We start from the raw sequence: 11,737 nt of genomic DNA, 5'->3' as shown, positions 1-11,737 counted from the left end.
CTTGGTTTTAAATATGTAGACATGCTTTATTGGCTGTGAGCTTTAATTTCAGATCTTTGATCATGCTATATTGGCTATGGCTGGTTGTATATGTTAGGGGTTGTTATCTGTCAGCCTGAATGCATCTTACTGTATATTCTCTGTATATACACACTTTTAGTTACAGATGTTAAAGTTGGCACTGAAATTTTGCTGTATTGTTCGTTAGGACTGACTTTCCTGGCAACAGTAAAGCTTCCTGTCTCCTATTTATGAAACATTGCATTTTTTCCCACTCTGATTAATCCATGAAAAAAGAAGGGGAAGCTATGTTCAGGTCAGGCTGTACCGTATTAGGTCTGGAGAGATGCGGGTGTGCTTTTAGAGATCTGGTGTGTTCTTTTGTCTCGAACATCAGGGCCTGTTTTCCTTGGATTGGTGCTGCGCTGCTGTGGTAACAGCCGAGCGAGAACTCCATCAGAAAAATGTTTTGGTGGACGAACGGGTCAAATGACTTACAGATGTGGATCGCCCTAAACAACAGTGCGGTGGTTTCAAAGGTGGATGAAGTCATGCAGACAGCTGTGGAACTGTGGAGCTGTGCATCATGGGAAGGAATCAGAGGAGCTTTTTTTGGCCCTCTAACGTACGTCATGTTGACCACAGATGAGAGAGTCCTGACCTTCTGTATACGTCAGACATTTAACTAGCCGCCATTTGCCATTAATCTATTGGTACATTTTCATGTTTAAGGTTTTATCGTTATTTGTGTTATTTTCTTACTAAATTTTTACTTTATTTAGTGTTATTTTTACTAAATGAGAAACAATTATATGTAGGTGCATATCATAGAAAAGATAAATTATTTTTTCACTTTTCCTCTTTACTGATGTCTGTGATGGTATGTAGAGTCATTGGGGTTATTTCCCTCGACTGTATTAAAAATATGCTTGGATTCAGGCATGATGCCAACATTTTTAGTTTATCTGCTCCAGAGAGTCCTATTCTATTGGCAATATTTCTCTACAGGGAATTTTCACATTTGTGTGATCAATGGGCCCAACTTAAAGTAGTTAAACAATGTGTTAATTAGAAGGAGTGTCTACTAATACAGCTCTGGAAAAAAAAATGAAGGGACTACGGACAACATTTCTCCCAAATCCAAAATAAAAATGTTGTCATTTAGAGCATTTTTTTTTTTTCAGAAAATGAGAAATGGCTAAAATAACAAAAAGATGCAGAGCTTTTAGACCTCAAAAAAAGAAAAGTTCATAAAAAGTTTATATTCATAAGGTTTTAAAAGTTCAAAAAATCAATTTTGGTGGAATAACCCTGGGTTTTAATCACAGTTTTCATGCATCTTGACATGTTCTCCTCCACCAGTCTTACACACTGCTTTTGGATAACTTTATGCCTTTACTCCTGGTGCAGAAATTCAAGCAGTTCAGCTTGGTTTGATGGCTTGTGATCATCCATCTTCCTCTTGATTCTATTCCAGAGGTTTTTAAAAATGTGGTAAAATCAAGGAAAAGCATCATCTTTAAGTGGTCTCTTGTTTTTTTTTTTCCAGAGCTGTATATGGTCATGCATAAAGTATAGTATATGTATTGTCAATGTTGGCAGCTATACAGTAGAAGGAAAACACTTTCTTACACCTTCTTTGAATGGAAGTCAGTGTAAAGAGATTTAATCCCAACTAATTTTGGAGAGTTTCTATTGGTCCATTCATCATGAATTTTTGTCACAATGTAAAGAACAGCCCTCAAGACTCCCTGCTACTCTAGAAATATGCATGTTTAAGCTTAAATGAGTGAAGCAGGGCCTCCTCGTCTAGACAGATGTATTTTATTTACAATAATGAACTGCAGTGCCCCCGAAGCAGCAAGATGAAATGCTCCAGTTCTGGCGTTTTCTACACGGACCCCAAACTGGAGCCGAACCAGCAACCTCTCAGGGCTCCTGGTGTGGGGCGTGAACCCGCTGAGCCACTGCTACCCTAATCTATCACTGAAATTGTGCTCTGAATAATTAATATCATTTTTGTGCCAATCCGGCAGCTCCCAACTCCACTTCTCCACTCTCTTCACAGTGCCTTTCGGGCAGACTCATCAGATCACTGTAAACTCTCCAGAAACAAACTCAGCATTCCCAGTGGACAAACAAACCCCACTGGTGTCATATTAATGAATCAACTCCGCCGTGGAATGATACTGTAAATGTTTACACCACAAAGGAAAACAAACACGGTTTACGGAAGTAAATAGGATAGTTTGCAGGCTAATATTGAAATGGTGACTTTAATGATAAGCTCTTACTTTTGTCGAAACTAGCATTACAACCTCAATTAAGAATGTAAAGGAATCTTCTAAAATCCTTGTATGCAAAGGATAAGGCTGATATTCTTGAAATAGAATACAATTTGAATCCATGCTTGTGTCTCCTCAATGATAACTCCAACTTGGAGTTGAATAGGATACAGTGCAAGCTATTGTTCTCTGGATTTACTGCTGCTAAAAAGATGATTCCACAAAACTGGATTAAACCTGGTCTTCACATGGAATCATCATGACATCATGACTTCACCAGGCTAAGCCCATAACTGTTGAAACATGGCAGACTTTTGTGTTCAATATTTTGGATTTTCTGCTAAGTATGCATTGAATACTAACACTTACTCCTGTTGATCTCTATCTGTGAAGATGATTGTACCCATAGAAACTTGTTATTTATGCTCCCCTTTTATGCTCCCCTTGCTTTATGCCTGTCTGCTAAAATTCTTGATCACAAAAAAAAAACATTGGATGCTGGTGCTCTTCAGGCCCTCAGGTTGCATTATGTACTGGAAATCACTGCATGGGTTTGGGAACACTTCCAGAAATCATTCTGCCTGGGCCAAAGCTCATGTTTAGAATACTGAGATAGTTGAACAATTGAAAGATTGAACAATTGACCATTTTCCAGTTTGTGGATTGCATGGCGAACCCTGAGCTCATGCAGTGATTTTCAGCACAGAATCAGTTTAGCCTGTTTTATAAAGTGCATTTTTAAAATGCTCTTTTTAATTGAATTGATATTTCACATATTTTTTTTTTTTACTCATGAATAATAATATGTCTATACATCAGTTCTCCATTTACAATAACATGGCTTTTTACAAAGGTGTTACCAACCCAACTCTTTACCCTCCTAAACACGACCTTGTTTTTTTCCGGTGGTAGAAAAGGGGGTTCAAATACTTTCATTACTTTCCAATACACTCCAGTGCCCCCCCCCCTCCCCACCTCCTCAACCCACCCCAATATAAGATGTAGTGACACTACAATCAAATAGGAAGAGGGGGAATTTTGGGCGGTAGTGTGAGGGGGCTATGTGAAGCTTAAAGGCTCTAATAAAATGTAATCCTATTATGTGCACCCCCCTAGAGGGCAGTGATAATAAACGTTTCCCTAATAACACGACGAGGCCATTCCCCAAATGGGGAGCTTCTCTGGTTGCCTCCTGTAGCCACTTATTGCCTGCTCCACAGTGGGCCACTTTGCATGACTGAGGGTTGGGTCCAATCAAATAGTACATGAGCCATAACTGAAATTTGAAAGCCTCTCTAATTTCCTCTAATTTCGAGAAAACGCAGAAAGATCCGAGCCGAAGCGAAGGAGCTAATGAATGGACGAACAGGCAAAGTAAGCGAAATTGACTCGATCTGTCACCGCAATCATTCAATTATGCTATGCCACTCTCTTAAAGAGATTTGATTGAATAGGTGGCTAGTCGTTTTGCGCCTGACCCCCTCAGCTCCAGGCTCCGGTGGCAGGGGAGCAATAGTTAAACAAAACAAATGTCTTTCATCAAACTTCAGTTGGAGCTAATCTGCATTGTTTCTCCAGCAATATGTCTCGGGGGCTGCCGGGTGGAGGGAGGTAGGGAGGGAGGGAAGGGGGGATGATAGGGAACGAACGGGGAGGGGGGGGGGAACGGAGGTAGACTTGCAGAAAGCAGTGGGTGGTGGCAGGTCCCAGGAGGAGGCCAATCAGAAAGGCTCCGCCCTCATCCTGCCGTAGCGCCCAAGGTGGACTCAGGTGCACCATACACATGCTAATAACGCCTAAACTTGTTTGTTTACATACACAACTCCAGAGAATGAAGCAAAAAATGGAATTACACAAAGCAACAGGGGAAACAAAGAAAGCCGCAGACAAACAAATACGTCTCCGTCTCAGAGGCATCCACATTTCGTTCTGTCGTAATGTTTTAAACCTGAAACTGATATTTTTGCTTTATCTGATTGATTCTATTCACATGCCCTTAACACACTGTAAACTCGTTAGTTCTTTAATTTCATAAATATAGAATTATTCAAATTAGCTTCAGTCTTACAAAATATAAATACTTCCCCATTTCTTTCTAAGCACAATTTTTTAGCCTTAACATCAGTTTTTATTTCCTCTGACTGATCCTATTCCCATGCTCTTAACACTTTAAACTCTTTACTTTAGTTCTTTATTCTCTTAACTAGAGATTTGTTAAAATGAGCATCAGTTTCATCAACCTCAAAACTGAGCCCTGTGGGGTGCCACAAAATGTAAAAACAGACATATTTCTTTCTAGTCACTCTTTTTCAGTCTAAGCTTAGTTTTTACTTCATCTGGCTGATCCTGTTCCTATGCTCTTTACACATTAAACTTTTCAATTTAGTTCTTTACTCTTATAAGTCTAGATTTGTTCAAATGAGCATCAGTTTCATCAACCCTAAAACTGAGCCCTGTGGGACTCAATTTAAAAAAAAAAAACATTCACATTTCTTTTAGTCCTTGTTTTCAGTCTTAAACATAGTTTTTACTGCATCTGATTGATCCTATTCCCATGCTCTCAACACTGTAAACTCTTCACTTTAGTTCTTTACTCTCATAACTATAGAATTGTTCAAATTTGCATGTTTCATCAACCCTAAAACTGAGCCCTGTGGGACTTCTTAAAATGTAAAAACATCCACATTTCCTTCTTGTCCCCGTTTTTAGTCTTAAGCGTAGTTTTTTTTCTGTATCTGACTGATCCTATTCCTATGCTTTTAACACCGCAAACTCTTCACTGTTTTTCTTAAGTTCTCTGACTCTGACACTAAGCCATGTGGAACTAAACTACAAAAAAAAAAAAAAAAAAAAGAAATCTTAAGGGGGGCAAATACTTTTTTTTCATGCCACTGTATTTTACAGGTGTGTTAAAGGCCAAATTCATTTACATCCTTACACTGTTCTAAGCTTTGTACTCAGGTTTTACCGCTCACCGCTGCTGTCTAATCTGTTGACAGCCTCTGCATAAAACTCCTCAACCGCAGTGTTCCAGACTCTTCTGCGTGATGAATAATTTTTTTTTCCTGGTTGCCGCATTCTCATAGGCTACACTGAAATATTTACCAGCCCAGCAGGATGAGAGGATGTCAGTGTCATTCTCTTCACATTGAATTGTCATTTCTCTGGGTGAGTTATTAAGTGAGTGAGTGGAACGGCGGTGCGAGGTCCCAGAATAATAAAGGCTTATGTATATGGGTGTGTGTGTGTGTGTGTGTGCGTGGGTCTGTGTGTGTGTGTATGTGTGTGACCTTTCATTAGTGAGCATACTTGTTTGTGCGTATCAATCTTTTAGGATGTGCCTCGTTGTGTTGCGCTGCCTGTACGAGTGTGTGTACGAGTGTGTGTGTGTGTATGTCTGAGAATGTCGCAGTCTTTCCTGTTCCTGCAGCATCAGGCGACCCCAGAGCAGCGACTCAAGGCGGTTTGTAGAATCAAACAATTTCACGCTGCTACTGGAGGAGGAAATGAACTGAGCCCAGAGCAATAATAAAATTATACAAATGTTATTACAGCCTTGCCTGCTACTGTCCTACTTTAATTCAAATGTGGGTACTCCAGGCAGCCCTGGTGGCACAGACCTTCCTGAATAAATCAACATTAGCTTACGTCTAAATTATTAAGGAAGTGCGAGACTTTCTTGTTTATAGTATGAATTATTAAACCGCCGTTTAACGGCGCTATTTCACCGTCATTCCCTCATATATTAATTGCTAATGATTTCTAAGGTGTGTGTTTTATCTCTTTGCCGCTTTCGTTTGCTAAGCCGTCGCAAGCCTCTCTCTGCAGAGCGTTGGGAAGCCTTGTGGCTTCACTTTTTGCTCACTGAGGGTTTGGAGACTTGGGCTGCGGTTGGCTGTGGTGTTTTGGCGATGTCTTTTGCTATAGTCTCTCTACACGCTACTGTTCTTGATCTAATCTGAAGCTACATGAAGTTTGGAGGTGTGTAGTGATGATCTAATATGAAGCTACATGAAGTTTGGAGGTATATAGTGATGATCTAATCTGAAGCTACATGAAGTTTGGAGGTGTGTAGTGATGATCTAATATGAAGCTACATGAAGTTTGGAGGTGTGTAGTGATGATGAACTAATCTGAAGCTACATGAAGTTTGGAGGTATATAGTGATGATCTAATCTGAAGCTACATGAAGTTTGGAGGTGTGTAGTGATGATCTAATCTGAAGCTACATGAAGTTTGGAGGTGTGTAGTGATGATCTAATCTGAAGCTACATGAAGTTTGGAGGTGTGTAGTGATGATCTAATCTGAAGCTACATGAAGTTTGGAGGTGTGTAGTGATGATCTAATCTGAAGCTACATGAAGTTTGGAGGTGTGTAGTGATGATCTAATCTGAAGCTACATGAAGTTTGGAGGTGTGTAGTGATGATGAACTAATCTGAAGCTACATGAAGTTTGGAGGTGTGTAGTGATGATGAACTAATCTGAAGCTACATGAAGTTTGGAGGTGTATAGTGATGATCTAATCTGAAGCTACATGAAGTTTGGAGGTGTGTAGTGATGATGAACTAATCTGAAGCTACATGAAGTTTGGAGGTGTGTAGTGATAATGAACTAATCTGAAGCTACATGAAGTTTGGAGGTGTGTAGTGATGATGAACTAATCTGAAGCTACATGAAGTTTGGAGGTGTGTAGTGATGAACTAATCTGAAGCTACATGAAGTTTGGAGGTGTGTAGTGATGATGAACTAATCTGAAGATACATGAAGTTTGGAGGTGTGTAGTGATGATCTAATCTGAAGCTACATGAAGTTTGGAGGTGTGTAGTGATGATGAACTAATCTGAAGCTACATGAAGTTTGGAGGTGTGTAGTGATGATGAACTAATCTGAAGCTACATGAAGTTTGGAGGTGTGTAGTGATGATGAACTAATCTGAAGATACATGAAGTTTGGAGATGTGTAGTGATGATGAACTAATCTGAAGCTACATGAAGTTTGGAGGTGTGTAGTGATGATGAACTAATCTGAAGATACATGAAGTTTGGAGGTGTGTAGTGATGATCTAATCTGAAGCTACATGAAGTTTGGAGGTGTGTAGTGATGATGAACTAATCTGAAGCTACATGAAGTTTGGAGGTGTATAGTGATGATCTAATCTGAAGCTACATGAAGTTTGGAGGTGTGTAGTGAACAAATTGTGAACAAATTAGTGAACAAATTTGAAGCTACATGAAGTTTGGAGGTGTGTAGTGATGATGAACTAATCTGAAGCTACATGAAGTTTGGAGGTGTGTAGTGATGAACTAATCTGAAGCTACATGAAGTTTGGAGGTGTGTAGTGATGATCTAATATGAAGCTACATGAAGTTTGGAGGTGTGTAGTGATGATGAACTAATCTGAAGCTACATGAAGTTTGGAGGTATATAGTGATGATCTAATCTGAAGCTACATGAAGTTTGGAGGTGTGTAGTGATGATCTAATATGAAGCTACATGAAGTTTGGAGGTGTGTAGTGATGATCTAATCTGAAGCTACATGAAGTTTGGAGGTGTGTAGTGATGATCTAATATGAAGCTACATGAAGTTTGGATGTGTGTAGTGATGATCTAATCTGAAGCTACATGAAGTTTGGATGTGTGTAGTGATCTAATCTGAAGCTACATGAAGTTTGGAGGTGTGTAGTGATGATGAACTAATCTGAAGCTACATGAAGTTTGGAGGTGTGTAGTGATGATGAACTAATCTGAAGCTACATGAAGTTTGGAGGTGTGTAGTGATGATGAACTAATCTGAAGCTACATGAAGTTTGGAGGTGTGTAGTGATGATGAACTAATCTGAAGATACATGAAGTTTGGAGGTGTGTAGTGATGATCTAATCTGAAGCTACATGAAGTTTGGAGGTGTGTAGTGATGATGAACTAATCTGAAGCTACATGAAGTTTGGAGGTGTGTAGTGATGAACTAATCTGAAGCTACATGAAGTTTGGAGGTGTGTAGTGATGATCTAATATGAAGCTACATGAAGTTTGGAGGTGTGTAGTGATGATGAACTAATCTGAAGCTACATGAAGTTTGGAGGTATATAGTGATGATCTAATCTGAAGCTACATGAAATTTGGAGGTGTGTAGTGATGATCTAATATGAAGCTACATGAAGTTTGGAGGTGTGTAGTGATGATCTAATCTGAAGCTACATGAAGTTTGGAGGTGTGTAGTGATGATCTAATATGAAGCTACATGAAGTTTGGAGGTGTGTAGTGATGATGAACTAATCTGAAGCTACATGAAGTTTGGATGTGTGTTGTGATGATGAACTAATCTGAAGCTACATGAAGTTTGGAGGTGTGTAGTGATGAACTAATCTGAAGCTACATGAAGTTTGGAGGTGTATAGTGATGATGATCTAATCTGAAGCTACATGATGTTTGGAGGTGTATAGTGATGAACTAATCTGAAGCTAAATGAAGTTTGGAGGTGTGTAGTGAAGAAATCTAGTTTGTCTCAGAAGGTAGCTAGCTAGCTAACATTTCCGTTCCACCTTAAACAATGTAACAGAAGGCAGGGGCTGCAGTATTTAAGGCGGAACGGAAAAATACAATAAAATAAAAGCTAATCAAAACTAATTTCAGCTCCCCCTCACAGAGAAATTAAGAAATGGACAGTAATAATTTATTTCTGCACCACCTCCCCCCTTTCTGAAGAATTACAATAAAGCGCTTAAGTTAACTAGTTAACCAGCATCAGCTCGGTTACTGAACTTAGCACTCCTGATGGCGTATCGGCTGCTTGAAGGGTTGTCTTAATTCTTAGGGAAATAATTTCTCCCCGTCACTTCTCTTCCAAAGAGAAGGGTTACACTCGAGAACAAAGTGTAGGGGTAAGTGGTAAGGCCAGGGGGTGAAATGGGATTGGGTCTTAGTAGTGAGAAAATTTCACGACTGGAGTTGTTGCACAGGTGCTGCATCCATCTTGATCACAGACAAACCAAGTCTCCCTGAAGCTTTTTTCTTCTTTCTGCTGCCTTTTTTATTTTATTTTATTTTTTTTATTAGTATTTTTTATATGTATCTAAAATGTATTTTGTTTATAATTAAATGAATAAATCTTAATAAATAAAATATCTAAATAAATAAAACAAATTGGGGGAAAAATCACTAGAATGTGCTCACGGTTTTTGCTAATGCTAAAAACTAATTCCTGTTACTCAAACCATAAAAAGTAACAGGGCTGAGTGCCAGTAACAGAAGTGAGTTCCAGTAACAGGACTGAGTGCCAGTAACAGGAGTGAGTTCCTGTAACAGGAGTGAGTTCCAGTAACAGGAGTGAGTTCCAGTAACAGGACTGAGCAGAGTCCCCTGGTTTATTGATATATTAATGGTAAATATTAGTTAATGTAAAGCATTTTTTTTTCAATTTTCTTTAGTTTATCCTTTATCAATTTGTTTAATAAATTGCATGATAATAAATGTATTAAATTTCTTATTTTTAATGTTTTGTTTGTCCCATATAGCGTGTAATATAACATAGTAAACACACAGGCTACAGTCCGATATACTCACCTCTGAATGGCAAAAAAAACAGCGCTTAGCACAGTTATCGTCTAATGCTAATACTGCTCTAGCAGTGCTAGCCAGAGTTAGCAGCAGGCTACAGGCTGATAATACTCCCCTCGGAACTGCAAATGGGCTAGCGCTTAGCACGGTTAACGGCTAGTGCTAATACTGCTCCAGCCTGCTGCTGCAGAACTAAACTGAAACTCCTGTATAACTCTGTACTTCAGCAGAGTGGCTTTACTGCTCCTTAATACCTGACTGGTAGAATTCATACATACGGCGCAACAGATTATAAAATGCACTGTCAATTTTTGGAAAAATTAAACGATTTAAGTGCATTTTATAGTGCAAAAAATATGGTATGTTATATGCAATATACTGACACTGTCCTACCAATAAAAGCCCAAATCCCTATAGAATAATATACTAATAAACATATCATCACAATCAACATCAGTCACAGTGCACTGTTCTCAATGATGGGCATCATATCACACTGAAACTATTGCTCTGAAATACAGTGTTTGGGCCTTTTATTCTGCAGTATTGTTCTAAAAGAGCAATAGGTTGAGAAACTTTAGAATATATATAAGCCTATTAAAGTCTAGACCCAGAACCCATGGCTGTGCTCCAAAGTCTAAACCCAGACCCCCTGAAGCCCATTTCCCTGCCTGCTCCAAGTCAGTCATCTTCATGAGTCCAGCAAATGAGGGCATCAATCTGAGACCCTGTCAATACTCCTCATTGTGTATACAAGAGCAGGCGGGGGGCTTTAACCCTACAGACCATTCTTCAGATTATTCATCAGCTGGAGATGAAGCAGGCTCCTCACTGCGCCGGGCGTTCCAGCATCAGCTACTAATCAAACAGTCTACTATTAGCTCCAATAACGCATAAAGAAATAGAGCTGGAGCTCAGAGTTCAGGTTTTATACCTCAGAGTTATGCAGCCTTAAAGAAAGTGAGACATGTTTTACTTTCTGTTTACTGTCTGTTTTTTAAAACTAGTCTTAAAACCCATTTTTATCATGTGGCTTTCGTCCCAAAATGAGATTTTGCTCTTGTTTTGGTAGTTTTTTTCCGTTTTATTTGTTTTCCTAATTACTTTTTACTGTTTTATTTGCATCTTGTCTTATTGTTTTATGGTTTGTTTTATGTGTTTTATTTGTTTTCGTAATTACTTTTTACTTTTTTTATGTTTTATTTGTATCTCGTCTTATTGTTTTATAGTTTGTTTTATGATTTGTTTTATTTCTTTGTTGTTTTATAGTTTGTTTTATGTTTTTTTATTTCTATCTCGTCTTATTGTTTTAAGGTTTGTTTTATGATTTGTTTTATTTCTATCTTGTCTTATTGTTTTTTTTTTTATTTGTATTTTTATATCTTGTATTATTGTTTTATGGTTTGTTTTATGTCTTTATAATTATCTATATACAGCTCTTTGTTTAAGCTGTTGTTATTTTTTAAAGTGAGTTGAGTTAAAGTTAAGTTGAGTTGAAATTGTAATCTAGGAAAGAAATTGTAATCTAAGAAAGTGAATAAAGTATGGGTAAAAGCTACTTTGGGTTTGTTTAAATGTTAAAATCTTATGTTGTCAAACTGTTTTACCACAGCCATTTCTTTATCCTATGAAAAAAAAAAAAATCAATTTCATGGATAATGAAACAAGTGTCCTAAAATATAATATTGTTTTTAAGCAAAAATTAAATTATACTATGTGAAAATTTATATTTAAATTTCACTATGTGAAACAAGGCAATACAGTATTTGAATTTGGTCATTCTATAGAATTATTTTAATAACACTTGTGCTTATTCTCCTAGGTTTGCTGTCAACAAATGGTTATTGTTTGTTTGTTGATATTCATTAATGTGCTATTTTCCTTTACATTGTAAT

This window comes from Astyanax mexicanus, chromosome 8 (assembly GCF_023375975.1).
Source record: "Astyanax mexicanus isolate ESR-SI-001 chromosome 8, AstMex3_surface, whole genome shotgun sequence".
NCBI classification, from domain to species: domain Eukaryota; kingdom Metazoa; phylum Chordata; class Actinopteri; order Characiformes; family Acestrorhamphidae; genus Astyanax; species Astyanax mexicanus.
Note: the sequence above shows the minus strand (reverse complement) of the source record.